The sequence below is a fragment of the Helianthus annuus genome, chromosome 13 (genome assembly GCF_002127325.2).
Source record: "Helianthus annuus cultivar XRQ/B chromosome 13, HanXRQr2.0-SUNRISE, whole genome shotgun sequence".
Lineage (NCBI taxonomy): Eukaryota > Viridiplantae > Streptophyta > Magnoliopsida > Asterales > Asteraceae > Helianthus > Helianthus annuus.
The window spans coordinates 140,430,388-140,443,462 of NC_035445.2; positions in this window are offsets into that span (position 1 = coordinate 140,430,388).

Sequence of the window (13,075 nt, forward strand, 5' to 3'; positions counted from 1 at the left end):
GCTTATGCGGAAGAAGTACTGCTCTCGCGCGGAGATTCAAAAGCTTGAAACTGAGTTTTGGCACTTAAAGATGGAAGGGTCGAAGATAGCGGAATATGTTCAGAGATTCCACGATCTGTCTCACGTGGTACCTTATATGGTAACACCCGAGTTTAAGAGGGTTGAGCGCTTCATCTGGGGATTGGCTCCTCAGATAATCAGTATGGTGACTTCTTCCAAACCCGCAACCATCACAGAAGCCATCGATCTGAGTGTGGCTTTAACTGAAGAAGCGATTCGGTTAAACAAGTTCGATGAGATTGAACCCAAGAAAAAGGAGACTCATGTGGAGTCATCTAGTGGTAATAAGCGGAAGTTTTCAAGTTTCAAGCAAAGCACCGGGACGGTGGTCAAGAAGGGAGAAGCGAATGCACCAGCTCAAGATTCAGTTGGTGGTGGAAAGAAGAGCAGGGGATACATGGGTGCACAGCCCAAGTGCAACTCATGTCAAAAACATCACTCCGGTCGTTGTGGGTTGAAAGTTTGTGAAGCATGTGGAAAGGTTGGCCACCTGAAGGAGACTTGTTGGGCAAATGCTGGCCGGGGAGGTCAGGGAGGAAATGGAAATAGAAATACCCGTAGTGGTAATGGGAACCGCCCACAAGGAAATCAGGGAGGAAATGGAAACCGTGCTAACCAAGCAGGCACCGTGAACCGAAACCAGGGAAACCACCAGGCTGGGAACAATGGTGGAAACGGGCAGAGGCCCGGGTGTTTTAATTGTGGAGATCAAGGGCACTTCAAGAGGAACTGCCCGGAATTGACCCAAGCTCGTGGAAGAGTTTTCAACATGGAGGCCAGGGAAGCGCGCCAGGATCCCAATGTTGTTACTGGTACGTTCCCTGTAAACCAACGCTATGCGTCTGTTTTGTTTGATACTGGTGCCGATTATAGCTTCGTATCGCTAGAATTTAAGAACATGCTCGGTTTAGTCGCTAGTAAGTTAGATATTCCTTATTCGATCGAGCTAGCTAATGGGAAGTTAGTAGAAGCCAATGAAGTGATTAGAGGTTGCGTAATCGAGTTAGGAGAGCGTGAGTTTGCTCTCGATCTACTACCAGTCCAGTTAGGAAGCTTCGACGTGGTAGTAGGGATGGATTGGTTAGCAAGTAACAAGGCGGAGATTGTTTGTCACGAGAAGATTATCCGTATTCCGACCGACGATGGTGAAACCATCATTGTCCATGGAGAGAAGCGTGAGACGCCGTTGCGGATTATCAGCTGTCTGAAAGCAAGAAAGTGTCTGAAGAAAGGATGTGTTGCTTTTCTAGCACACATCGTGGATAAAAAGGCTGCTGAGCCGAAGATCGAAGACATCCCTGTCGTAAGGGAGTATCCGGAAGTCTTTCCAGAAGACTTGCCTGGCTTGCCGCCTCAGAGGCAAGTGGAATTTCGCATCGACTTAGTTCCAGGCGCCGCGCCTGTGGCTATAGCACCTTATAGACTTGCCCCGTCTGAGATGCAAGAGCTATCGACGCAACTTCAAGAATTGTTGGATAAGGGTTTTATCCGACCAAGCTTCTCGCCTTGGGGAGCTCCAGTTTTGTTTGTCAAGAAGAAGGATGGTAGTTTCCGTATGTGCATTGACTACAGAGAATTGAACAAGCTGACGATCAAGAATAGGTATCCTTTGCCAAGGATTGATGATCTGTTTGACCAACTTCAAGGTTCAAGTTTCTACTCCAAGATCGATCTTCGATCTGGATATCATCAGCTTCGGATACAGGAGGAAAGTATCCCGAAGACAGCCTTCAGAACTCGTTATGGGCACTACGAGTTCCTTGTCATGCCGTTTGGTTTAACAAACGCACCTGCAGTGTTCATGGATTTAATGAACCGAGTTTGTAAGCCGTACCTGGATAAGTTCGTGATTGTGTTCATCGACGACATCTTGATCTACTCAAAGTCGAAGGCAGAACACGAGCAACACCTCAGAGCTATTTTAGAGCTACTGAAAAAGGAGCAGTTGTACGCCAAGTTCTCTAAGTGTGAGTTTTGGCTGAGAGACGTGCAATTCCTTGGGCACGTGGTAAATGAAAGTGGAATTCATGTGGATCCAACCAAGATCGAGGCGATCAAGAACTGGGAAGCGCCAAAGACGCCAACCGAGATCCGGCAATTCTTGGGTTTGGCTGGTTATTATCGAAGATTTATTGAGGATTTTTCAAAGATCGCTCAGCCATTGACGCTCCTCACGCAAAAGGATAAAAAGTTTGATTGGGGAATCAAACAGGATGAAGCATTTCAGTTGTTGAAGGATAAGCTTTGCAACGCGCCAATCTTAGCTCTACCGGAAGGTACCGACGATTTTGTGGTATACTGCGACGCATCGCGTCAAGGATTGGGTTGTGTGTTGATGCAACGTCAAAAGGTTATCGCCTACGCATCACGCCAACTGAAGGTACATGAAAAGAACTATACCACGCACGATTTGGAGCTAGGCGCAGTGGTTTTTGCTTTGAAGATTTGGAGACACTACCTTTACGGTACGAAGTGTACGATCTTTACAGATCACAAAAGCCTCCAACATATATTCAACCAGAAGGAGTTGAATATGAGGCAAAGGCGATGGGTTGAGTTGCTAAACGATTACGACTGCGAGATCAAGTATCATCCGGGGAAGGCGAATGTGGTCGCCGATGCCCTAAGTCGCAAGGAGAGAATCAAGCCCATAAGGGTTAGGGCTATGGAAATGATTATCCAAACCGATCTTTCCTCACGCATTCGAGCAGCGCAAAAAGAAGCTCTCAAGGAGGAGAACCTTGAGAAAGAATATCTCCGTGGGATGGAGAAGATATTGGTTCCAAACAAGGAAGGAACGTTATGTTTCGAGAAAAGGATTTGGGTTCCTTTGTTTGGTGATTTAAGAGAAGTTATTTTTGATGAAGCTCACAAGTCACGGTACTCTATCCACCCGGGAGCGGATAAGATGTACCAAGATCTTAAGGATTATTATTGGTGGCCTAGGATGAAAGGCGATGTTGCTATCTATGTGAGCCAATGTTTGACTTGCGCTAAGGTTAAGGCAGAATACCAGAAGCCTTCGGGACTTCTGCAGCAACCAAAAATTCCCCAGTGGAAGTGGGAAGAAATATCCATGGATTTTGTTACAAAATTGCCAAGAACGCCTAAGGGCCATGACACTATCTGGGTGATAGTGGATCGCTTGACGAAATCAGCACATTTCTTGCCTATCCGTGAAAAGGATCATACAAGCAAATTGGCTGAAATTTACATGAGAGAAATTGTCACTCGCCATGGAGTACCTCTCTCGATTATTTCTGATAGAGATGGAAGGTTCGTATCGAGGATATGGCAATCCTTCCAGGAAGCTTTTGGCTCGAAGCTGAATATGAGCACCGCGTTTCACCCACAGACCGACGGCCAAAGTGAGCGGACGATTCAGACATTGGAAGACATGCTGAGAGCATGTGTGATGGATTTAGGCGGTAGCTGGGATAAGCATTTACCCCTGGTTGAGTTTTCATACAACAACAGCTACCACACCAGTATTGGTGCCGCGCCATTCGAAGCTTTGTATGGGCGCAAGTGCAGGTCGCCGCTCTGTTGGTCTGACGCAGGTGATAGACAATTGGTAGGTCCCGATGTAGTTCAGGAAACTACAGATAAGATCGCGCAAATCCGAGATCGCATTAGCGCGGCTCGTGATCGCCAGAAGACCTATGCAGATCTGAAAAGGAAACCTCAAGAGTTTGAGGTTGGGGATATGGTTTTGTTGAAGGTATCACCCTGGAAGGGTGTAGCACGCTTTGGGAAGCGTGGGAAGTTGAATCCACGCTACATTGGTCCTTTCAAGGTTTTGGAGAAAATTGGAACAGTAGCATACAAGTTGGATCTACCTGCCGAGCTGAATAACGTTCACGATACATTTCATGTATCCAATCTTAAGAGGAGTCCAACTCAAGTTAACGTTGCCATTCCTACCGACGAGATTCATATTGATGACACGCTCCACTTCATTGAAGAACCAGTTGAGGTCACGGATTGGAAAGTTAACAAGACCCGCCGGAGCAGTGTCAAGCTCGTCAAAGTTCGCTGGAATGCTAGACATGGTCCTGAATTCACCTGGGAGCGTGAAGACCGAATGAAAGAGAAATACCCCCACCTGTTTCCTAAGAACCCTACTTCTTCAAGCAGAACCTAAATTTCGGGACGAAATTTATTTAACGGGGGGAGAATGTGACAACCCTCACAAAACCAGGTATCCGTACGACTTAATTAATTATTAATTGCTGCCTAATTACTGTGCTTGACTGAGATTACTGCTACTTGATTTCGGATACTTATACATGTCTGCATCATACTATGATTTTCCTGTCACTACATTACTTATTTACTGAACCTTAGTGACAAACATGATGCACAAAAAGCACAGTAGCACTAAACGGATACACAGTGAACATGCTGGTATAGCCAGCATCAGGCAAACACTGCCTCTAAAGGCCTGAATGAGCCAGAATTATTTTACTACACCCATAGTGTGTGTAGGGATACAAGGGTTGTATGATTACGTCTCTAGGGTTAAGGTATAGAGATTTGGATGTGCCTAAAACATACTTTAAGCACGAAACACAGCACTTTTACCAACACACTAGCTTCTAGCTAATTAATAAAGTGCCAAAACATGAGGAATTATTCCCGACCCTTTGCAGAATAAATTGTGTCGCTAAAAATATTATTTATGACGCTTAAAGGATTACTTAAGCACTTTAACGGATTACTATCCAACCGAACAACCGGACAATACCCGGAACATAAAAATATTGCCAAAATTAATATTAGTACTTTTCTGAGCCAGTTAGGGTCCCTGATTACCCTAACACCCGCTTTTAATGCATTAAGCAACTAACGAGGTTAGTACCTTAAAGTAACGCACTTAACCAAACTGAACCGTAACTGAACGTTTGAAAACGAACCGAGCACCATTACATCCTAAAGGAATCGGCCAACTAGTGGGACCCGGGGGAGTACACCTTTATTATTTTATATTGGATTGCACGAGGATCGAGACGACTTTCTCTATAAATACCTCACTACCTCTCACACACACAAACACACACTTCACCTCACCACCACTCCCTCTCCCTCTCCCTCCTCTCGGCCGAGATCACCACCACCCCCACATCCGTTTTTCGGTTCAAGTCTTGACATTCCAAGGGTATACAAGTGTCGGTGGTTACGTACAACGGAGCTCGGAACAAACGGAACGCGAAGGACCTCTACCGTTTGCTATTATCCACTCAGTTTTCGCCATAGATCTTCCCTAGCCCCGAGCTAGAGGTATAACGTTTAAAACTCATTATTAATCGTGTCTAGAGTGGTTAAAAGGATTTTTGATGGTTGAATGTCGGTAACCCGCTAAATGAAACTTTAAAGTCTTCAAAAACGTGTATTTCGTTGGATAAAAGCACATAACGCGTGTAAAAGTCGTAGTACTTGAATATGTTGATTAATATGGCCCGATCTACGATGTGGTGGCTCTCATCATCGTTTAACCCTACTTTGTCCGGATCGCGTATCTTGACACACACTTGTTTCTTGTGTACAAGGGTTAAAAGGTGAAACTCCACCACACGGGAAACATGAACTTGTGTAAAAATGTTTTTGACATGAAAAATAGTATCTAAAACAAGCCGATCTACGGATGTACAAGTGGTATATTCGTAGGACCGGGTGTCGAGAAAATCACGTTTTTATAAAAATGGGTAAGATATGAATAAGTATGATTTTCTATAAACTACAAGTGTAGAAACACTTGTACATAAAAGATCCGACAAAATATTGAGTTTTTACAAAAGTTGTCGGGAAGTTGTGAAGAGTGATTGTTTCTAAAAACGGGGTTTTTACAAGACTAAGTTATTATATGAATAGATCCACTAATATAAAGTGATCTACAAAACGACTCTTGGAAAAAATTACAAGTTCATGTGGTAATACGACCTCGCAAAATAATCTACAATTTGAAGTGTTAAAACTTGTTTAGCATGTTGGAAAATTGTTTCGGTTGATTTGATAAATTGTTGAGATGTTTTTGTAAAAGAAAATGATACGCTTGAAAGCGTGGCCACCTCCAGTTACAGGGGAAACTCTGGCGAAATTTTCTAAAAATCTAACACTTAGAATATTTACAAGTGTTGGAATTATTTTTGAAGTATTTACAAAATATATTTCGCCATGACTTTATTAAATATTCGGAGGTGGGATTTTCACAAAAATAAACGTGATAAATATTTATTCAATAAATATATTTTTCACAACACTGTTTATGATTATTTTGTGAAAATGTATAAATATTATTTTTAGAGTAAAAATAATATTTACAACTTTGTCGAACTCAAAATAATACAAACGCTTATACGACAAGCATAAAAGTTACAACGGTAATTTCTATTACCACCTAATCATTAAAACGTAACTTACGCTTTACGCAGAAATATTCATCGACACGTATGTTGTCAACGTATTATTTTGGAAAAGAATTATGTAAAGAAAATATATTATTTTTGAGAAAAATAATTATATTTTGGAATAAGAAATAAAATATATTAAGTGGGACTTAATGAATACACATGTATTTAAATCCCCCATCCTTGGGAAGGAAAGTAAAATACCAAGTATACACACGAAGCGGTTGTCTAACCGTTTCCCAAAAATATCAACTATGAAGCTAAAGCACGGCCATCCGTCTAATAGAATTAGCACATGTAGGTCGTTGCGCAGCACACGGATATTCGGATTACTGATTTAGTGACGCCTTCACTGTGAGTTCATGTCCCCCTTTTCTCTTAACTGTTTTCAGTTTTATAAACTGCGGGGGTGAAATACATGTTACAATGATTATGGATATGTTATACAAGGTATGGTTAGCATAAGGAGGGTTGTTACTTAGATCATGTGAATGGGTAGGCGGAAACTTGAGGTCATTAATCCTCAGGGTAGGACCGAGGGGCAGGAGCGGTAGATCTATTTGGGTGTAGCGAGCCCAGTCCCAGGTCCAGCAGAACGGACCTTGGGATGACTTTGTTCCCGACGCATAAATTTGCTAGGTTTGAGCCTTCCTACTTGCATTTACACATATCAATGGCCTTGCAAACCATTGGTGATCTCTTTTTCCTTATTTGCTACATACCAGGGTTTTGATAAAGATAAAGGTTTATTTACTCATTTTCGCATGAACTCGCTCAACATTATTGTTGATTTTTCAACTTACATGTATTTCAGGGAATTAAGGATCTGGCACGGTTTAGCAGGATTTCCCGCTGCATTTAGATCCAGAGTCATCCGGGGTTCAAGGCTCATGGCTCTTTCCTGGACAAGCCATGGCCCCTGAACCGTGTTTATTTTGTTTGCATTATGGTAGTAGTTGTACTGTTTAAGACAAGTAATGGTTGTTGGGTGTTTACCCATTTAGACAATGTTTGACAATTTTATTTTCAATGGATGACTTTGCATGATTTTAAATTCATATAGCTTGTTATGGTTAAGCTATGGTATTAAGAAGTCACACCAAATTAACCACGCTTCCGCAAAGCCAGGGTGTGACAAATGATAAGTTCAACACATAAGAATCACCCAAGTTTAAAGTATCAAGCCATCACGTATACAAGCATGTTATAGGAATGTTCATGTGTTTAAGCAAAATGTTCATGTGTAAGTTTGTTGATAGATAAAACATGTTACACCCCAAAAGTGATAAAAGTAAAAGGGGAATACGAGTATACTCACAAAGTTTGCATATGTTTTCCGATTATCCAATGTAACAAAGTTGCCGAGGTTGGAAGGTTGAATGCGTAAGGGTTTAAGTTCAAGCATGTTTAGAGTCGAGATTTGGAATAAAAGTGACATGAAAATATTATATCAAAATATTCATCTTCACACATAACACTTGTATGACACTTGGTAACCTCATGGGTTATAATGATTTTATGAGTTGAACACCCATAAGAATCATAACAAGGTTTAGGTCCTTAGATGATAACCTACTACTTTGACAAATGAATATGATTTCAACATCAAAGATTCGAGTGTACATAGATAGTATGTAGGTCGTATATTATACACATATTATTAAGTCCAAATGTTCAAGTATTCAAGTAAGAGGTAGAAGATTACATCTTCATTTAGGTACCTCAACTTGAGTCATGGGTGTCATGGATGGGGTAGGAAGACAAGGCTTCCATTTAGGTACCCCTTTGATGTTCACCACTACACTTGATGTAAAAACAACCAAGGAGGGTCATGAACTAAGGTCTTTACATGTATGTAAAGTAAACTAACTAATAGAAATCATCAAAGCATGTGAGGATTGTATGTTTGGACAACCCAAGTTGTTCCATAATCACTCATGTATCAAAGACTATGTTTGACATGATTTGTGGGTTGAAACCCTAGACAAAACACCAAGTTTATGAGGTTTAATCCTCTGATTTCAAATGTCTCAACCTTGTTTTTAAGCTTAACCAACCATGGGATAAGTTGTAAGCATTAGGACATAGGCATGAGATGTGTTAGACACAAGTTGCATAGGTTTAAACAAGTTTTGAAGAACATAAAAATCAAACAGAAAGTTTATGGACTATTTCGGGGCATTTCCAGGTCTGATTTCTCCAAGGAGAAGTCTAGGAATCGAACCCCATGATTATCCAAGCAAGTAGGAAAAAGAATCAAGTGAATCGGATAAGAATTGAGTGAGTTATGCTCATTTTCGTGAAGGGGTGTCAATCTGCTCGAACCTTTGCTTTCAGCTACGGTTTGGAGGATGTTTTGAGAGTTTTTAGTGTTGCAAAAGTGGTAGGGAGGCTGGTTATAAGTGGTATTTATAGGGGGAAGGATTAGGGTTTCAATGGGTTGGGCTTTGGAAGTGTTTAGAAGGGGTTACACCTTGAAACTAGCCCACAAAACCCAACTATATGGGGCTGAATTTTGCTGAATTGGGGCTGCCATATTTCTTTATTTTTTTTATTTTTTAAAACATTATAATGAGTAATTTTGTTAATTAAGTGGTGTAATAATATGCAACAATGTTTCCCCTAACTTGTAACAAGGTGAAATATGAAATAAAACATGATTTAACTAGGTAAAAAGTGTAATGTATAAGTATGTAACATGTTTGTAAGTGACAAGTATATGTCACATATTAGATGATTAACCCCGTTGTATAAATAAGCATATTATTAGGGGTTTTTAGGTATCAACAATATAAGGACAAGCATGGACATGCATCGTGAATAAGTATAAGTATGAATTACAAATAAGGATTCGATGTACAATGAATTCGAACGTATGAACATGTATGAATATGTAGATGGTGAATTTAAAGAAATACGGATTTTATTTATGTTCCAAGTCTCGGATTTTTCAATGAAAAGACGACTACAATAATACAAGATTTCCAAAAATAGCATTACAAGGCGAGCTTCTAATTATGGAAAGTATGAAAAAGCAGGGCGTTACAGTCTCCCCTCCTTTAGGAAATTTCGTCCCGAAATTTATTCAAGAGGAAGACCTTGGAGAAAAAGCATTTTGGCTAAAAGAACCGAGACTTGGGAGTTTTGAAACGTTTAGAAAAGTACGAAATTTTGAAGAACGATAGGATAGGAATTTGTTTGACTAAAATGGGTTGAGGCGTTTAAGCATAGGTAAAACGGGTATGCGTGCGCATAGGCAAAGGAGTTTAAATAAGTTTGAATGTGAACGGGGTTCATATGAAAGAAAGGATAATGGAGAATAATAGGAGTATGGGGTGAACAATTGACACTAAATGAATGTAAGTATATGAATGATATAAGTATTAGATAGACGAAAGTAGCGTGTTAAAGATGAAGTCTCGGCATGGATAATCGGATATGATGCGTTTGTGAGTTGTTTAAAGCTTGTATTAGGTCCAAAAGGTCTGTAAAACACTGAATTTCTCATGGCACGTTTTACGAAAGTTTGGTAACATGGTGAAAACACTTATATATAGGAAGTACCAGCGGCGTATCCACCATGTTTTGACCATGTTACGTCCGTTTCGTCTTCGGTGTCATGTTACGTTCCGTGTATTACCATACGCAGTAGCACACTCTATGGTTCTCATACGCCTATCACTATAATCCCGTGTGCACCCGTGATTATTTTGATCGTCGCATGATCCGCATAGCTTGTACTAGTTGTGTATGAATCGGGGTATACATAAAAAAAATTTAGAATGTGTACGTACAAGAATGTAGTATATAAGCAAGTCCATGTTTAAGTATGTGTGGGACCCACGCAAGCGAATCTCTCGGGTTGCGCTCGATTATAGGTACGAATGTATGAATCATGAGTAAGGATGAGAGTATGAGCATAAGGTTAAGTATGAATACGCATGTATGTATGAGCATAAACATAAAACGTGTAAGTAGTATGTGTACAAGTAGAAGCGTAAAACGTATAAGTAGTATGCGTATAAGTACAAGCATAAGACGTATGAACATAGGTGTAGGTATGAAAAATAAATATTGCGTAAATAGTGTTTGTTGGGACACCACGGATCTAAGTGTGTAAAACATTCAAAAGGTCGAGTATGTAAATACGAATGATATAAATGATGTTATCGCGAGGTATCGACCAAAATGTGTACGATGATATGCATGTATAGTTGTTTAAATGAAACATTGAGTTTATCGAATCAAAATTAGGTTGACCTTGGTTGAAAGGGTAGAATATAGTTGTGTATGTAAGAGGATATAAAGTACTAATTGGTTAAGCATAATGTATTTTTGTAATGATTGAAATGCTACTTTTGTTAAAAAAAAAATTCATGTAAGTCAAAGATTGTCGGTTCCCATGAAGACTTCTTGCCCGCGTGTTTTGTAAATTGGTGTAGGAAAAAGGTTTTCGTTAAAAAGTAAGTTCGTTTCATCAAATAAGAAATTATGAATTTAGGAGGTCCTTGTGAAAACTAGGATCTTTAGAAGGGAAATTTAGCAAAAGGACTTAGAAATAAAAATAAAATAACAATTGATTTGTTGGTGTTGGAAAGGGTATTTGGTAAAACAATCATATAACTTCTATAAGATCTTATAAGTATTCGGGAAAGGTTGGTTGGATTTTGATTAAAAGTAGAAGGTGGGCGTGTTTTAGTGATTAAGTCGAATATGAAGTTCATGGGCAAGAGTTTCATTGAACCGATTAAATTGATAGGTAGCATTTCGTAAGGTTTTGAAGTTCGAGCAATAAAACGTTTTAAGACATGATTATGAATTTCGCGTATATGAGTTGAGTGAAAATAGATTGTAGAATAAAAAGTACGTTTGATAAAACAATGTATTTCGAAATCTGTATGAGTGGGTATTTTTAAATAACATTAAACAATTTGGGTATAAAGTATGATCGAGTTTGCATAATAAGATGTTTCGAAAGAGAAGTTTTGGTAACGGTCACCTAAGTTAGGGAATCACCCCTAACTCGTTGGTGAGGTCGTTTTAAGGAAAAGGGAGTGGAGCTAATCGTCAAGGTAAGGAAGTCACTCCCATCTCGATGATATTTCTCCACTTGTCGTTACAAGGAAAACGAATTTAAATTATATGAAATTGTAACAGCCCAGCGTAACCGCACCATGATATTGTCCGCTTTGGCAGCCAGCACGCCCTCAGCGTCTGCCCCTCACGGTTTTAAAAACGCGTCATGATGGTGAAGGTATCCAGCCCCTTATAAGGAAGCCTTAGTTCCCCTTCACAACCGATGTGGGATATCACAGTCCACCCCCCTTAGGGGGTCCAGCGTCCTCGCGGGACCTGGCACAATCGGTCCGGCCCTGGAAGTGTATGTCGAAGGAGATACACAAACAAGTGTAAACACATAGGAAAGCATATCAAGAATGGTACTTAAATAATGAAATGATAAAACAAGTATTAACACATAGAGAAATATGTCAAGAATAACACATAAAGAATCAAACAACGAAACAAGTGTTAACACATAATAAAACAAGCATTAATGCGTAAGAACAATATGTCAAATATTACACACGAGTAACATACATGTTTAAAAGAGCATGAATAAGTAACAAATAAGGCTCTAAAACTATAGACTAGGTGAAAGCATTCCTACTTTTCCTAATTCCCTATAGTTATGGCTCTGATACCAATCTGTCACACCCCAACCAATGGCGGAAACATCGGGATGAGACGAAGTGTGAAGATTGCAAGAGACTTCATAACGCTATTTGTGACAATATTTAATAAACCGGTTTCATTTCATAAGTAAATTGTCAACAATACAAGAAATACAAATAACAACAAGTTCAAAGGAAATACATAACAACATAATCAAAATTGATACAACATATTAAACCTAAACGTCTATATGTGTATCTAGGCATCAACGCTACTTCTTTTCATAGCATCATCATCCTCAACCTGTAACATGTTTAAAATAAAGTTCAATGCAAAAGCAAAGGCGAGTATACAAGTTTGGTACATACATAGCATAAGATAAAAGTGTGAACAATTCCTCATAGCAAGCATGCGATTCAAGATAAACATTAAATATGGCACGTGTCTAACAAATCAAACCAAGAAAACGCAACTTGCTCATGACATAACCAAAGTTTCAGTAGAGGCGGGTCGTTAATCCTATAGCGCTACATATGTCACGGTTTGGCTCGTACGAAGTTAATGATAAGTTCAACACATAAGAATCACCCAAATTTAAAGCATCAAGCCATCACATATACAAGCATGTTATAGGAATGTTCAAGTGTTTAGACAAAAGTTCATGTGTAAGTTTCAATAGGTAAACATGTTACACCCCAAAAGTGGTAAAAGTAAAAAGGGGAAAAATGCGAGTATACTCACAAATTTGCATATGCTTTCCGATTATCCAAGTGAAGACGAATGTATAAGGGTTAAGGTTCAAGGTATGGTTAGGGTCGAGATTCGGGATTAAGATTCAAAGAATAACAAAGTAAGTATTATGAAAGTAATCTCTATGGTATTAGCACTTGTCTTTGACACTATAGTAATCCCTAAGGATTGTATGTGATTTCAAA